This window comes from Hemiscyllium ocellatum, unplaced genomic scaffold, assembly GCF_020745735.1.
Source record: "Hemiscyllium ocellatum isolate sHemOce1 unplaced genomic scaffold, sHemOce1.pat.X.cur. scaffold_706_pat_ctg1, whole genome shotgun sequence".
Lineage (NCBI taxonomy): Eukaryota > Metazoa > Chordata > Chondrichthyes > Orectolobiformes > Hemiscylliidae > Hemiscyllium > Hemiscyllium ocellatum.
In genome coordinates, this window is record NW_026869187.1 from 201983 (window position 1) to 213985 (window position 12003).

General features: G+C 43.4%; 1 non-coding gene across 1 annotated transcript; it reads right to left on the reverse strand.

Moving 5' to 3' along the window:
* Positions 1–3370: 3370 nt before the first annotated feature.
* Positions 3371–3452, reverse strand: trnas-gcu (transfer RNA serine (anticodon GCU)). Its single transcript has one exon. It is a non-coding gene; the product is annotated as a tRNA-Ser (tRNA).
* Positions 3453–12003: the final 8551 nt, after the last annotated feature.

The following is a 12003-nucleotide window of genomic DNA, read 5'->3' on the forward strand; positions in this document are numbered from 1 at the left end:
TGAGACAGTGCGACAATTAATCCCACGTTGTTATTCTCACTCTAAACCAAAAACCAGTTAGCCAGCGGACTGAGCTAACCAGCTTCCATTTAATGTAAAGCTAAAACAAACAGGTCAGCACATTAACAATCTGTAGTAATTCACGATTGAGTGGGTTGATTTCTGAAAATTAAACGTACCTTCTGAACAATGAGTGAGGCTATTCCAAGATTGCCTTCTCTGACTGCGCTGGGACATGACTGATGTTCTCTATGATATGGAAGTGCCAGTGTTCGAGTTGGGTAGACAAAGTTAAAAATTACACAATATCAGGGCATAGTCCACCAGGTTTCTTTGGAAACACTAGCTTTCAGAGAGCCGCTCCTTCATCAGGTGGGTGTCTTTCTGCAGAAACTTGATGTGTGTGTCAATATGCGCGATCTTTTGGAAGATCATCTGGACTTTAACTGACCGTTCGTGGTGTCGATGGTACCCATGACTTAGATGTGTTGGTGTTGGACTGGGGTGGACAAATTTAAAAATCATACAAAGCCAGATTAGAGTCCAACAGTTGACAATCACCTGATGAAGAAACAATGCACGGAACACTGGTGCTTCCAAATATGCTTGGTCGATACAATCTGATGCAATGTGATTTTTAACATTGAGAGCTCTTGGTAATGATTAATTGATCGAAGACAGTAAACGAATTTTCGTTCGTGGAGATGAAAATTTCAAATATTATCCACCTCAGTGTAACAAAAAAAAAGTTTGGATGTGTGCTGAATCTCCACAATGCGCTTGCGCCAAGCAAAAGTTGAACCTGCACCTGCCTGATCCGTAGCCAGCTATAAGAATGGCTGTACCACTGGCCAGATGCACAGCTGAAATTTTACACGCTGCAGAGCTGTGGTGCTGACAATGACATGAGCAATAACAGTAACAGTCACAAGGTGAAAAAAGAACAAAAATAATCACCATCAATGATCCACTTCAAATTGTCTTAAAGAAGACTACCATTCACAATTTGAGCAGCCAATCAATAAAGTCGCTGCTGATCAAGAAAATTGCAACTTACTTTGCTGCGTTTTCAACATAATTAGAGGTAAACTCCAGCCTAATCATAACATCGCATATTCCCATTAATTTTCAGATTTAGATTACGTTAATGACCTGTCCGTATTTGCAGGAAACTGAACAACATGAAATGAGTGAAAACGTTCTTCCGGTGATGTAATCCAGTGCAGAGTCGGCCAGAAAAGAAAAGACAAATACATGAAACATCGATCCCATTTCTCTCTGTTGCAGGACTTGTCTTTAGTATCGAAAGTATTAATTATTTTCCTGGGAAAGTTTATTCATAAATCAATTAACATCTGAGTTTTGAAACCTACTTTACTTCAGACTAAAATAGTTGAATATCCTTTCCCCGAGCCTAATGTCCCAATCCTCCTTTCTCTTCCATGTAAATACCAGCTGCTCCAGGTGAGGTTGGAGCTCCCAACCTGACGTTCCAATGCTCCTTGCTGCTCCATGTCAATAGCAGCTTCTCCAATTTAAGTTGGAGCTCCCAGTCTGATGCCTCAATGCTCCCTGCTGCATGTGAATAGAAGCGGTTCATTTGAGTTTGGATCTACCACTCTCATGCCCAAATGCTCCCAGGTGCTACGCGTCATTAAGAGCTCGTCCTTGTGAGGTTGGTGCTCCCACTCTGATGTCCAAATGCTCCCTCCTCCATGTCAATACAAGCGGTCCAGTTGAAGTTGGATCTATCACTCTGAGTCCCAATGCTTCCCACTGCTACTTGACATTAAAAGCTGCTCCAAGTGAGAGTGGGGCTCCCAGACGGATCTCGCAAAGCTCCTTGCTTCATGTCGACTGAAGCTGCTTCAAATTAGGTAAGATCCCGCAGTCTGATGTTGCAATGCTCCCTGCTGCTTCATGTCAATAGAGACTGCTCCAGGTGAGGCTGGATTTCCCAGTCTGATGTCCCAATGCTCCCTGCTGCTCCACGTCAATTGAAGCTGCTCCGGGTGCGGTTGGACCTCCCAGTCTGCTGCCCCAATGCTCCCTGCTACTCCAAGTAAATAAAAGCTGCTCCGGGTGAGGTTGGACCTCCCAGCCTGCTGCCCCAATGCTCCCTGGTCCATGTGAGCAGATGCTGCTCCAGATGAGGTGGGAGCTCCCAACCCTTGCAACTCACACACATCTATACCAACTTAGAAATAGTGCCCACTGACCACTTCCACCATTGGAGCCATTGGTGGAATATCCGCATCATGTGAATTTAAAATTTTTTTCGTCAGCACCGAATCATTACTTCCAAAAGACATTCTTTCTTAAATATTGTTTATCATGTGCATATTGCAGTCAATCCGAAGTTAGATAATGGTGCTAATTGATGTACGCTCAATAAAAATTACATCTTATTTTTCATGTTGAGTAACTGCTACTTAGCCAGGGCAATGTTTGTAATGAAATCACACTTTTATTCCAGGTGAGGGAATGTGGTTTGTATTATTTAAAATGAACTTGTCCACTGTGTACAATGATGAAATGGATCTCAATTTCAAAGCAAACTTGGTTACGTTGTCATCCATCTTGACATGTGATGTCCTCTTCTTTCAACCACACGGGTATTAGAACGAAACGTCTATTAATGACATGCGTACAAAGACGCATTAAATCATTTTTCGTGCTAATGCTGCATGAATTTGCGATTATTGATCCACAGTTTAGGTTCAGTCCCTACAGTGAACATGCTGACTTCTCCAGATGTTCATTGTTCAATGTGATGCATCCAGTGTGTGCATAACGTTTTGGAGCTTGATTCTCACATCTTGTGTTTATCTGTGCCTTGTTCATAGCCTTCATCAATAGCGAGAGCAACGGGCGAGGAAGAGAGCAATGTGTAAGTCTTTCCGTACTTATGCATGGCACCCATATCTGCAATTCTCTACTGTGCATTTATAGCCAGTTCTCGGTGCCCCTACACCCACGCCCTGCCCCTTTTGAAATATTTCCACTATTTTGTGCTGTCTCTCTGTACTCTTCTCACTAAGATGAATCACTTCTACTCAACATGCTCCAGATTTGATTTGACAAAACAGTCATTAAGAATCCCATTACATAAACACGCCCTTCACATCTCTTGTTATTTGTTTTTCCTGGATCTCTTTCATACGATAAAAGGTCCCAGCTGCTCGACTTGAAAAAGAAAATCGCGTTGCTTTTCATTATCCCAATGTGATCTACGTTTCAATGCAGTTTAGGCAACTGACTCAAATTATTCTTTGAGATTTTATAGCGTCGATGCATATAAATTGACCATTGGAGTTCCAATTTCAATAAGACAGGTGTCAACATACAAAAGTAGCAACATTGGAAACAGCGACGAGAGTGGGATTCGAACCCACGCGTGCAGAGCACAATGGATTAGCAGTCCATCGCCTTAACCTCTCGGCCACCTCGTCACATATGCTAGCATTTGTATGAACTTTTCAATAAGTGAATTGCGTAAATTATGCAGAACAGCAGATATTTCTCCCTGGTCTGGTGAAATGCTAAGTAGCACAGTACGGTCCGAAGACTATGGTCTGACATCTGAGTTGTGGGGCAACGGCATTCCCACTGTGACACTCTGCTCACAGTGATCAGAACAAAAATGAAGAATAGATTATGTAACAAAGTCTGTTGAATTCTGTGAATATTTGAAGTCAACGGAATGAAGAACCCGAAAAAGCAGGAGGTGTTCTTTCAAGAAACAGTTGGATAGAGCTCATAAGGGTAGTGTAATCAAGTGTTGTGCGGATAAGGCAGGAACAGGATACTAATTGAGAATGATCATCCATAATCATAATGAATGGTAGTGTGGCTGGAAGGGCAGAATGGCCTACTCCTGCACCTATTGTCTATTGTCGATTAAATTGCCTGTGCGGAATTGTTTTCCAGACTGGAGGAGAGTGCATAGTGCTCAATGTCATTATTCGGAACACCTTTCTTCGGCTCAGATATTTTTGACACACACCTGTGTACACAACAGACAATTTCACAATCCTAAATGAGGCTAAACTGACAATTGAATTCAACAATGCAAAAACCTTGATCTGTGTCATTTTCCTGGGACATGCTACAACAAGTCACTGTATGATCACAGCAACACAGTGAGGAAGTGTCAGAAGGAAAATGAGTGCAGTACCAGAGAGAATGCTGGGAGCAGCAGTTGACACACGGGGAAGTTCATTTCCCACAACAGGAACACTTCCCAAACAACGGACTGTGGTGGAAGAATTCAGAGGGTGTTTACACTTTCGAATTTGATGCCAGAGTCACAATGGAGATCTGTCATTGAATCTATTAAAGATGAAAATTTTAAGATTTCAACAGATAAAAAACAAAATAAAATGTACATTGGTTAGTGAAGGCAAATGTTGACATTGTATATTTCAACAACGTACCCATCTTTGCAATGAGTAGCTCACCACTTTCCTCACTCAGGTACAGAACCACTGGTGAAGATGATCGTTACAAGCCATGGAATCAGAGAAACTCAGTTTCCCAAACGTTAAGGTACAACCAGGAACGTGGAGGTAAGCATTAATGTGTTGCTCCTGTGCTGCAGGTGGGCAGTGCACAGTATCTCTGTGCCAATATAATGGGCTGTGCTCTCTCGAAGTTTTAAATTTGAGCCTCAACTGGAGCAGCTTCAATTCTTTATTGTCTTGAGGGTAGGGATGGAAGGTGATATTGAGCAAAGCCAAGTTTATGGGAAAATAGCCGTGTTTGTGGATTGGCAAACGTCCTTTTCTGGATAATGACTCCTTGATCAACAAACAAGTATTTAAAACGTGAAGAGACAGGTGTGGAGAGAGAGGCAAAGTTGATTTTTCAGCAGATGAATAACGTTTGACATGTGCACTGCGTTAATCTCCGGGAAAATAGATGCTGAACTGGTTTCATGTTATGCAGTTTGTTACAAACTCACAAAGGTTATTGCAATAATCAAAAGCAAAAAAACACACATAGGACCGTTTGAATTTCGTATTGAATTGAATGTTGGTTTGAGCAGATTTTATCTTCAATGGTGTGCTGCAGAGAAGTACAGCGGGTTAACAACACAAAAGGACACAATCTTCTTGGTGCATTTCTTGGGTTGAGTTAAGAATGTAGGAAATATACGTAACATCATGTGAATGTGGTCAAATCTTTAAAGTCCAAGTGACGATTCAATTCCTATCATTAGGATATAACTTCTGTCTGCAGTTATTTTAGGACATCAGCTCCATTTACAGCGTTTCACCTTGAATAATACGCCACAGCTTACCAATCCATGAACTTTTTATACTCAATCTTATTCAGTTGTACGTGTTCATGAAATGTCTTTCTGTCTGAAGTCAACCAAATTCGAATTTTTTACGCAACCACACTGAATTTCTCTCAATGAAAGACTTTCTCCTTGTATGTTTTTTCGGGTATCTTTTAAAACACTGTGAAATCAGATTCTACACTTTATTTCTGGAAAGCCGTTCACGATTTGACTAACTCTATTGAGTGGAAGAAACTCTCATCCAAACATTCACTCATGGTTTTGAAGCTCTAACTGAAGTTATTGATTCACACGAAAGAAGGAGTTTCCCCGATTTAGTCATTCAACCCTCACGTTTTATGGAAATCTCATTTGTTTACATCAAACTTGCGTGATTCAGCACCAGCATTTCCAAATCTTGTGAATAAACTCCTTCATTCTTTCTATCATCCCGTTTGCATTCTTTCTGATGTCCTTATGTCTCAGTAAACAACGTCATTGGCGTTCTAATATCTTGCTATCCAGGAAACAGAGTCTGTGCCTCTGTACATGTTTTTGGTGGAGCATGAGGACAAGGATTACACACAATGTTCCCACTGAGGGTGACCTACAGATTTCACAGTTACACTATGAACTCTTTGCTTTTTAAATATGACGCCTCTCTGTATAACCTCCAATAAGGTAAATTATTATCTATCCAGTTCGTGAACATCGTCTCTATGGAGACGAAAATTGTCTATCACTTCCTTTATTCTTCCACGAAATGTTCGAAAGGTTTATGAGGTCAGCATCTCTAACTCCCCATGCCCTGAGTGAGTCTCAGCTATTTCTAAAGGCGACTGAAGTTCAAATACTTGATAGTGTGTCTCCAGTCATTCCAGTACAGACTGGTTCTGGACAGCAAATGCCATCAGCAAAGGCCACCGTGGATCTGAAATCAACAGTTTTCACAGAGTAATTGTCATAGTTAATGTGCATTGTATGTCCATGTTCTTGTTCAACGTGTTCATCATTACATGTGTCCCTGTATTGAATTCTACTGAATGATTAATTTGCGAATGGAGACATTCACTTCACCACTCATTCGATACTCCATGGAACATTGAAAAATTTTACTCATATGCTTCCAGAGGACAGTCCTGCCATTACTGGGATAAATCAGTGAACATTCAACACGTATCCTCGAAGGCAAGGATTTCCTTCTCCAGTTTAGGGGATCATAACAGCACCGAATCCCATGTGTGCGTTCATTAAAAGCAAAAGAGTTGCAGTAAGACTTTAAAACAAAGATTTTGCAATCTGCTTGCATTGGTTGTCCCAAAAATTACATTCCGCATTGTGGTATGTTTGTGGATGAAAGCACTTTCTGAATCTTGAGGAATTACATTTCAGTTTTGTCAAAAAGTTGTCATTCGCTGTTCTCTCTTTCCCGTTCAGTTTCCCGTTTAATATCCTGTATTTTCTCAATTTATCTTACATTTTCAACAATTTCAATCAATCTCGCTCCTGATTACCAATCCTAGAGAATGCCACAATTTTGTCAATTTATATGCAGTGCATCTGTAGGGTGCGGTGAACAAGTGGAAAGGCATTGGTCACGTGAACCAAATAAAAGTAGCGGGCTGGTGGAATCTGGCCGTTCTATCGCAGTCATATTTAAATCATTTAACGTAATCGTTAGCCAAATCTTTTGGCATAAAATAAGAAAACATTTTTAAAAATGCTGATATTGAAAATCAAACAAAAACAGACGTTGCTGGAAAATTTCAGGACGTCTTGCAGCATCTGTGGAGAGATGGACTCAGTGGATGTGAAACGTTAACTGTGATTCATCTGCACAGATGGTGCCTGCACACCTTTGATTTTACAGCAATTTCTGTTTTTGTTTCAGATTGGCAGATTTTGTCACAGTTCATGAGGACAGTGCTCTCGAGAATCAAATAGACAGCATGGACCTGCTAGTGTGAAATGAATGAGTAGAGAGTGTTGTACTGGAAAAACACAGCAGGTCAGGCAACATTTGAGGAGCAGGAGAATGAGCGATTTAGGTATCAGCCATTCATCAGAAATTAGGCTTGTGAGTCGGGTTGAGGGACAAAGCTGAAGCCAGATACAAACTCGCAGGCACCTCCTCTGACTGACCCCGATCACAAACCCTCCTCCAATCACCAAACCATCATCTCCCAGACCATCCACAATCACATCACCTCTGGGCATCTACCAACCACAACCTCCAACCTCAATGTCAGTGAACCGTGCACTCCCCGATTCTACCTCTTTCCTAAGATTCACAAACCTGACTTCCCCAGTCGACCTTTTGTCTCAGCCTGCGCCTGTCCCATCCGAATCATCTCTTCCTATCTCGACACAATCCTATCTCCCCAGTCCAGGAAATGCCCACTTACATTCGTGACACCCCTATGCACTTTACCTCCTCCAAGAATTTCGTTTCCCTGGCCCCAAAAGCGTCATGTTCACCATGGATATCCAGTCCCTGTACAAACCAATCTGCCATGACAGAAGTCTGCAAGCATTCCATTTCTTAATTTCACACCATCCCAACCAGAACCCTTCCACGGACATCCTCATCCACCTGGTCGTCACAATCAGCAACTTCCCTTTCCAATCTTCCCACTTCCTCCATCGAAACGGGTAGTCATGGGCAACCGCATAGGACCTAGCTATACCTGCCTGTTTGTCAGATACGCAGAACTGTCCATCTTCCACAGTTACACAGACACCATCCTCCACCTCTTCCTCTGCTTCATTAATGAATGTATTGGCGCCACTTCGTGCTCCAACGAGGAGGTTCAATAACTCACCAATTTTACCAATACTTTCCACACACAACTCAAATTTATCCTGATCATCTTGGCAAATTCCATCGCCTTCCTGGACCTCTCCATCACCGTCTCTGGCGACTGACTAATTACAGACATAGACTGCAAGCCCGCCGACTCCCACAGGTATCTAGACTACATCTGCTCCAACCCTATCTCGTGTAAAAACGATATTCCTTATTCACAATTCCTCCGCCTCCGCCACATCTGTTCCCAGGATGACCAATTACAGTTCAGAAAGACCCAGTTGGTGTCCTTTTTCTACGATCACAAATTGCCTTCCCACGTGGTTAACAACGCCCTCCAGTGCATCTCCCCCAATTCACACACCACCACCCTTGAACCCCAGGCCTCTCAACTCAACAAGGACAGAACTTCCTGGTGCTCACCTTCCACCCACCAACCTCCGCATAAAACGCATCATATTCTGCCACTGATGCCACCTCCAAACAGATACCATCACCAGAGATATATTGTGCTACCCAGCCCTGCAAGCACTCCAAAAAGACCATTCCCTACACAATCCCGTTTTCAGGTCCACAACTCCCCCAACCAACCCACAACCCTCTCCTGGTACCTTTCGCTGGCACCAAAGGAAGGGTGAAACTAGCTCCCACAGCACTCCCCTCATCTCCCACCAAGACGTGGAGGGATCATTCCACATCCGTTAGAACTTCACCTGTACAGCTATCAATGTCATCTACTGCATCATTTGCACCCAGTGTGATCTCCTCTTCATCAGGGAGACTGGACACCTTCTTGCAGATCATTTCAGAGAACATCTCTAGGACACACGTACCCACCAATTTCACCATCCCATGGCTAAACAGTTCAACTCCCTCTCCTACACCGTCAAAGATATGCAGGACCTGGACCTTCTCCAATGCCAAATCGTTACAACCCAACGCCTGGAGGAGTAACGCCACACATTCCGGCTTGGGACCCTAACAGCACACTGGATAAATGTGAATTCGAACAGTTTCCACATTTCCGCTCCCCCAAGCCCAAGCCTTCAATCTCCGTTTTGACCCATTCCATCACTGTCACTTCTGACCTATTATCTTCTCCCTCCTATTCATCCATCTATTGCTTTCCAGTTACTTACCCTCAAACCCACACCACTTCTATTTATCTCTCAGCCCCGACTCACAAGCTTTATTCCTGATGAGGGCTGAAGCTTGAAACTTGAATCCTCCTGCTCCTCGGATGCTACCTGATCTGCTGTGCTTTTCCAGCATCACCCTACAAACTCGGATCTCCAGCATCTGCAGTGCTAACTTTATCTTTGGAATTATCAATGACCTTGGAGTGAAGATATCCCTCGATTGCAGTGATCACAGTGTGACTGAGTTTTCCATTTATTTTGGGTGAGGGCAGGCTGGATCTGAGACGAGCGTTTAACACCTAAACAACGGAAATGGGATCAGATAGCGAAGTTAGGGCGGGCTGAAGTGAAGTGGAAAGTTCTGTCAGAAGATGGGTCAATACAACTGCCCCACATCACCCAGACTGTAAAAGGCACACAGAAGGAGCAAAGTTCCTTCTGTGCAGGCACAATGACAGGTAAAGTGAAAAGTAGACAATACAACACACGAGGTGCAGTGGAATTATTTATGTGAACGGATTTGATATATAAGCTACTTTACATATAGACTGCCCTCACATTAGAAAAAGGAATTTCCTGCAGTGTAATGGCGACATTTGCCTGTGACATCACAATGTTGAGAGACACTGACATCGTTCCTTCTGTAGCAGCGTGGCCTAGTGGAAGCATGATCATTCCATAAACCAGAATTCAATACTTCAAAGCTCTCCTCTGCCTGTACAACTTATTTTCTGCTCCTGTATTCAGATCTCAATCGCTTCATAATGTATCTTCTTCTGCTTCCTGCTTCACGGAAACACTGGAAACGTGAACAAATCACTAGTGTTTCCACTTTCACCAATCTTTTGCAACTCCCGAGTTGGCATCAGGTACGAGTGACTGATTGGCCTTCTCAAGCACTCTCACTCTGGTACGATCCTAATGATGAAGTGCACTGTGTCTGATCTGCAGAATGTACCCACGCAGGACGGTGCTGTTTATCCCATCCCTGTGGACTGAGCTGTCTCTATTGGCAGAGTATTCCGCCATTTCCCTCCACTTGCAGGCATTATGAGGGGATGTAAGTGCGGACATGTTCTGAAGCTTCCTCTCACGGGCACAGCCAGGTGGAAGAGCGCGGCTGGAACTTAGCAATTTTGATCGCGAACTTCCCCCAAATATCATTTATTTGAGAAAGAGAAAGATGCTGAGATGGTAGGAAAGAGAGAAATGGGCTGTGGACTCTTCCCTCAGTAAAATTCCAGTAAGTGCGTTTTTGTGCTGCCCATCTGATGATCAGAATCAATCTTCGGAGAACAATCCCGCTCAAAGGCTTTTGTTTCAGAGGCTTCAGCTTCTTTGCTGCAATCGGGCATCAGTTACCATCTGAGTCCCAACTGTCCCAGATGATGCGACTCCAAATGAAACGCTCACTCGCTGAGAACCAGCCCCACAGCCAGGAGCTGCGGGGCAGCAGGCAGTCCAAAGTGGAAGGGAGGATTAAAAACGAGCCATTATTTCTCGCTCAGCCGCTCTGTCACAGAGACAGGCAGAGGGACTACAGAGACGTGTGACGGAATTCACGTGCGACAGAAGCCGTTCAGGCCGGCAAATCTTCCTCACTTGTTTCCCTCTGAGGTTATTCATAATCAGTGGTGCTTGTTCTAATAGTATCTGTCTCGAAATGCTGTCTCCAACATACTGATCCACATGTCATTCACGGCTGTTCACTTCACCAGAGGACCCTGCTGTGTGACACAGGTGAGGAATAACTGCAAGGCGTCATGGGCATGGTATACGCCACAACTGATTTCTCTCACCTTCGCCAGTGCATTCCCAGCTCAGGCAAGTGATTTTGCGAATCAGGTCATAACAGCCCGACAGAGAACACCAAAAAAACTTCAATAACTTCAAACGTGTGTTTCCTCAAACGTATAAATGTGGCGGGTTTGTCTATTTCAGTTACCATTGAGTGTAAGGACGCAGAAGACTCATCCACATGTAATGGGAAGAACGGAGCACAGTTATAGCGAAACTCTGGCAGTGGCAGGACACACACTGAAAGCTGGAATTGTCATCGAGCAGAAGATGCTTTTCATCCATTAATGTCTGAATTATGCACCCACCACGATCCCTCTGGGCCACTCTGTTATCGCTGACCACAGCAGTTTCACGCAGTCTTCAGGTTTTTTTTCGCATGTACCTTCGAGAATGACGTCAAAAGATCTTCACTGTTATTATGTGATACACTGTGGCACAGATGTGTCCCGGCTGTGCCAATATAACCACTCTGTAACTTCCCCAATTCTGCTGTTTTAATTGCAATTTCAAACAGGATCACAAAATGTGTCACTTTGCAGACTGAGGGCATGCAGCCCACCTTCGCTCTGCTGGCTCCACACAATGGGGAAATGATTGTTTTGATTGACTAATTGTCACATGGACCTAAGTACAGTGGAAAGCGTTGTTTGTGATAGGTAAAGACAAATCATAGTAATCAAGGACATGCAGATCATAGCGTGAGAAAAATAAAATTTGACCAGACTCAGGAATTCAAGGACATGCGGTCAGCAAAATCCACATTGGCAAGATCAGCATTATTTCAAGTTAGACAATTCATTTCTCAGAGCAGCAACGGCCGAGAAGGAGCGGTTCTTGAACTTGCTTATGTATGTTTTCAAGCTTTGGAATCTTTATCTGAACCCGATCTCAACGAAATCATATCTTCTCAGTCAAAAATGAAGTAGTGTGCAAAATTCCAAGGCTCATCTGCAAGGTGAACCCGAGAGCTCTCA